Here is a 6,537-nt window from a genome sequence, read left to right on the forward strand (position 1 = left end):
AGTGAATACCAAGAGAATGCTACCTACCAAAATGCGTAGTGCCTACCGTAAAGTTGGGTGGAGGAGGCATAATGGTCTGGGGCAGTTTTCAGGGTTTGGGCTATACCCTTCAATTACAGTTAAGGGTCATCTTAATGCTACAGGATACAAAGACATTTTAGGCAATTGGGTGTTTCCAACTTTAATGCTACAATTCTTTTTCCAGTATGACTGTGCCACTGTGCACAAAGTGAGGTTCACAAAGACATGGTTTGATGAGTTTGGTGTAGAGGAACTCAAGTGGTCTGTACAGAGCCCTGACCTTAACCCCATATCAACACCTTTGGGATAAACTGGAACGCCAACTGTGAGTCCGACTTTCTCATCCAACATCAGTGTCCAACCTCACAAATGCTCTTTTGACTAAATAGGCACAAATTCCCACAAGTACATTCCAACATTATGTGGAAAGCCTTACCAGAAGAGAGGCAGCTGTTTTATTTGTAAAGGTGGGGTCAACTCCATATTAATGGGATGTCTAACACGTTCATATAGGTGTGATGGTCAGGTGTTCACATAATTTTGGCTGTACAGGTACAAAACCCTTTATCCAGATTACATGGGATCGGTAAAAGGTTTTTCAGAATTTTTGTATCTGTAAAATGGGATCAAGTGTAAACAACAATATCTTATGTCATTTATGCAATATTTACATGTCATAATACAGCTTATACATATAACATAAAGGTAGTTTTATCATTTGTATTACTATAATATGAATAGTACTGTTAGAAAGAAAGTACAGTACTGTAATCATAAAGGTGTTAGACTATAATTTCTTTTTAGAACAAAAAAAGCCAACACAAAAGACGCAGGCAAATGTGACTTAATCGCGCAAAGAAATGGTAATTTTTAATAATTACTTATATATATATATTATATACTGTATATATATATATATATATATACACATATATATGGAAGTAATTGTACGACTGCCTGGTTAATGTCACTATAATCAGCAATACATAAATTGGCTGTCATGTTTTCCTTTTTCAATGGGCGTGTGAATTTTGCCTCTACTGTATTTAGATTTCCCGGAATTCTCGACATAAGTAAAACCTGTTTTTCATGTTTACCCAATCAGTGTGCTATAAAAAGCTTATTTTGCATTTATATGGAGTTGACATTTTAACCCCTTAAGGACCGGGCATTTCAAACAAAAGCCAGAGCATTTATAGCATTTTTGCCATCACTACATTTAAACAGAAATAGAGCCTTTTTTATATTTACCTTGCTATCAAAACTATATATTTTTAGCAGACAACCCAAAGTATTGATCTAGGCCCATTTTGGTATATTTCATGCCACCATTTCACAGCCAAATGTGATAAAATAAAACAAAAAACGTTAACTTTTTCACAACTTTAGGTTTCTCACTGAAATTATTTACAAAACAGCTTGTGCAATTCTGGCACACATGGTTGTAAATGCTTCTCTGGGATCCCCTTTATTCAGAAATAGCAGACATATATGCTTTGGCATTGCTTTTTGGTAATTAGAATGCCGCTACATGCCGCTGAGCACCATAATTGTATTATGCCCAGCAGTGAAGGGGTTAATTAGGTAGCTTGTAGGGTTAATTTTAGCTTTAATGTAGAGATCAGCCTCCCACCTGACACAACTCACCCCCTGATCCCTCCCTGACCCCCCTCAAACAGCTCTATTCCCTCCCCCACATTACAATTGTCACCGCCATCTTAAGTAGTGGCAGAAAGTCTGCCAGTATGAAAATAAAAGCCTTTTTTTTTTTTAAATATATTTGCTGCAGTGTAAGTTCCCCCTAACCCCTTATCCTCCCTGATCCCCCCCAAAGAACAGCTCTCTAACCCTCCCCCCTCTACCTATTTGCCACCATCTAAGGTAAAGGCTGCAAAATTGGCAATTTAAAAAAAAATTAAAAAATAAAAGTCCCATATTTCTGTAGTGTAACTGCCCCTCCTTAAAACACTACCCTCTCCCACTCCCAGATCCCTTTCTGTTAACGGATCCCACATGGGATCCTCCTCATTGCCCCTACTCCCTCCTCCCTCCTTTACCCTCAATTATGCATTTTTGGACTTCCCTGTAGCGTGGCTGAGCAGTCCCACCCACTACCACTTTCCTCCCACCTCCTCCATCGATGGGCCGCCCACCCGCCTCCCTCATTACACTCCCACTCACCAACGATCGGCACCACCACTGTGTGATGCAAATCTATTTCTGCAGTGCCCCACTCATATAGGAATACCATATACACACAAACCGTACACATAAATGTTAAGGGCTAGATTACAAGTGGAGCGCTAAATTATCACGTGCCTGCAAATGGCAAATTTGCCTGTTTGCGGGCGCAAGATAATTAACCTGTCATTACAAGTAGCTGGTTATTGCTACTGTGAGCTTGCAGTATCAATTAGCGCTCAGAAAATTAACCAGAGATCCGATCTTTGGTTAATTTTCTAAAAGTGCCCCAAAAGAGGGCTCCCTTAAGATCAGATTTAGGCCCAACTGTTTTTATAAATTATTGATAGCATTGCTTCTCAGCCGCGGTCCTCAAGTACCCCTAACATGCCATGTTTTCATTATAGCTGAACCAGTGCACAGGTGACATAATCAGCTGATGGGTGGTTACTGATCAGCTGATTAATTCACCTGTGCACTGGTTCAGCTATAACGAAAACATGGCCTGTTGGGGTACTTGAGGAACGTGGTTGAGAAACACTAATCTAGAGGAATGATTTGATAACAACACCCCTATCTTTGCAGATGATACGATTTAGTTGTACTAAATGTGTAAGGTGATTAGGTAAGAGCATAGTATAATTGTTCTACAGGAAAATTTTAAAAATCTGGATGAATGCGCAGGTAAATAGCAAACGAGATTTTACACTGATAAGTTTAACATTTTACATTTTGAGAGCAAAAACAATATAAAACAATATAAGCATACTATCTACTTCTTACATTAAACAAGACTTGGAAAAACAAACAGTTTTATAAAAAGGTAGTGAACAATGGCAGGCAGCAGCTTCTAACGTGAATAAAATATAATGGGCCAGGTTATAAGTAGTGTGCTATCATATGACCTTTTAGGTAGTCAATTTCCGGCCTTCTACCTTTGAAGACCACCTTCAACAATCCCCCAAACTTAACACTTCTTTTAACCTTTAAATAAAAACACCAGACTTATTTTTGGTATAAAAAACTGGCCGCAGCTCCTTTAATAAATATATAAATAAAACCTTTTAAATATTTAAATACCTTATAAATAAGTGCAAATAACAAACTGCAATAACAACAACTTCTGTAAACATATGAGCAAACGGTGCTAGTTCCAAATCTTCACAAGTATGGGCGTCAATTCTTTGGACACAACCTAATTAAAGATTGAGTCCGTTAGCCCTCTTTAAAAACCTGCCTCTAAGAGACCCCCTTGTCCCTTGAGACGTTCCACAAGCATTCCACCCCATGGGAATACAAATTACCTTAACACCTTCCAATTGGCCATAACCCACTGTCTTGCAGCAAACTAGCACCCCCGCCAACGACTGGCCTGATACTAATCAGCCCAGTCCCGCCGAACCCCCAAGTTTGCTCAAAGCCTCCTTGAAATCAAGGATGAAGAGCTGCAGGCCGAATTCATTGAGGTGCACCCCGTTGCAGAGATAAAACTCCCCGCGCCCCACCTCCTCCAGATCAGGATGATGAATTACAAAACCCCCAATTCTACTCACAAAAGACCCCACCAATTTATTGACCTTTATCCTGCTCCTCTCAAGCTTAATGGGGTCCCAAGCCGCATGCCATACCATGCGCGGAACCATATCAGACCAAACAATAGACAAGAACGGGTAAAGCTCTGACAATCTCCCCAAATCCCACTTAATCATCTGAACTAAGTCCCGTTGAGGCATAAAACCCAAATCATTGCCCCCAGCATGAACTGACAAGACATCCGGGGGTGGATACCATCTACAATAATCCACTATCATCAACAGCAATCGGGCCCAACGGAGACCACACACCCCGAACCATTGAACGTCCCACTCAGATCTGGGAAAACCACAATGCAGACCATTGACCTTCTGCGAAGCCACCCGCCGGGCCCAATAAATGAATGAGTGACCAACAAGGCACAACCTCTTTGCACCTAAAAAACAAGGAAGAACAAAAAGAAAATAACATCACATCAAACCTTCAAACCAGGACAAACATATAACCGATAACATTGGGACCCCCACCTGCCAATGTTTTTAACCACACCCTGGCCTAAACCTAGTGATGACGCCTCAGTAGCAGCCCCAATCTGAAAGGAATGGGGCACAAAATCCATGGAAGACAAACCCAGCCACCCCAATGCTCTAGATAGAATAGCCCGAAATTGAAACTGAGACAGTGACCTGCCGTCCTGATGAATCAGTAAAAAACCGGAAACCGGAGGGCGGAGCGCTACTTCTAGTTATGCACTATGAGATTTTAATATAAAAGGCTTACAGCTAGATTACGCGTTATTTGCGCTATAGGGAAATTAACGAATGCAACAAAAGTTGCATTATTTAACCCCCTATATTGCAGCCATTACAAGTTTTTCAAAACCTGGCTTGTTCGTGCGATATGGTGCTATTAAGCTCCATACCGCACCAAAAACAAGCGCTGTTTTGACGTGGGTCAGAAAAAAGTCTAACACCTGCGATCGTGGAAAGAAAAGCTCCTTAACGCAGCCCCATTGAAGTCTATGGGGAAAAAAAACTAACGTTTAAACCTAACACCCTAACATAAACCCCAAGTCTAATAAACACCCCTAATCTGCCCCCCACTGACATCGCCGCCACCGACATAATGTTATTAACCCCTAATCTGCCGCACCGATATCGTTGCACCTAAATAAAACTATTAACCCCTAATCTGCCGCTCCCGATATCGCCGCCACTATACTAAAGTTATTAACCCCTATTCCCCTGCACCCCAACATCGCCCACACTATAATAAATCTATTAACCCCTAATCCGCCGATCTCCAACATCGCTGCAACTAAATAAAGCTATTAACCCCTAAACCTCTGGCCTCCCATATCACTACCACTAAATAAATCTATTAACCCCTAAACCGCCAGACCCCCACATCACAAAAATCTAAATTAAACTATTAACCCCTACGCCTACCCCTAAACCTAACCCTAACCCTAAACCTAACCCTAACACCCCTAACTTTAACATAATTACAACAGAGCTAAATTAAAGTTACAATTATTAACTAAATAATACCTATTTAAAACTAAATACATACTTACCTGTGAAATAAAACCTAAGCTAGCTACAATATAACAAATAGTTATATTGTAGCTAACAGGTTTTATTTCACAGGTAAGTTGGTATTTATCCAATAGAATTAGAGTAACTTAAATCCTATTGGCTGTTCAAATCAGTCAATATGATTTTAGCAGCTCTAAAGCCTATTGGCTGATTCAAATTTTTCAGTCAATAGGAATGCAAGGGACCCCATTTTGAAATGGCTCCCTTGCATTGAAGATTCAGTGTAAGGCTGCAACTGTATGAAGATGATGCTCCGCGCCGGATGTCTTCAGGATGGACCCGCTCCGCGCCGCCGGGATCAAGATAGAAGATGCCGCCTGGATGAAGATTGAGGAGACCGTCTGGATGAAGACTTCTCGCTGCTTGGATGAGGACTTCACCCCCGGGATGAAGATTGAAGAGGCCGCCTGGATGAAGACTTCTCGCCGCCTGGATGAGGACTTCGCCGCCGGGATGAAGATCGTTCAAGCGGGACTTCAAAAACTGTAAGTGGATCGTCGGGGGTTAGTGTTAGGCTTTTTTTTAAGGTTTTTTGGGGTGGATTTTTAGTTTAGTTTAGGGTTTGGGCAGCAAAATAGATAAATGCCCTTTTAAGGGCAATGCCCATACAAATGCCCTTTTCAGGGCAATGGGTAGCTTACGTTTTTTTAGAATTAGGTTTTTTATTTTGGGGGGTTGGTTGGGTGGTGGGTTTTACTGTTGGGGGGTCTTTGTATTTTTATTCAGGGAAAAGAGCTGATATCTTTGGGGCAATGCCCCACAAAAGTCCCTTTTAAGGGCTATTGGTAGTTTATTGTAGGCAAGGGTTTTTATTTTTATTTTGGGTGGGCTTTTTTATTTTGATAGGGCTATTAGATTAGGTGTAATTCTTTTTTATTTTTAATAATTTACGGCTAGATTATGAGTTTTGCCGTAAGAGGGGTGCGGTGCTAACTTGCACGTTATTGTCACTGCTCACTTACCTACAGCGCTGGTATTACAGGTTTTTACAAACCCGGCGTTAAAAGGCAAGAAGTGAGCGTAGAGCAAAATTGAGCTCCATACCGCACTTCAATACCAGCGCTGCTTAAGTCAGCGGTGAGCTGGTATTACGTGCTCTTGCACGATTTCCCCATAGACATCAATGGGGAGAGCCGGCTGAGAAAAAGTCTAACACCTGCCAAAAAGCAGCGTAAAGCTCAGTAACGCAGCCCCATTGATTCCT

This window comes from Bombina bombina, chromosome 7 (genome assembly GCF_027579735.1).
Source record: "Bombina bombina isolate aBomBom1 chromosome 7, aBomBom1.pri, whole genome shotgun sequence".
Taxonomy (NCBI): Eukaryota; Metazoa; Chordata; class Amphibia; order Anura; family Bombinatoridae; genus Bombina; species Bombina bombina.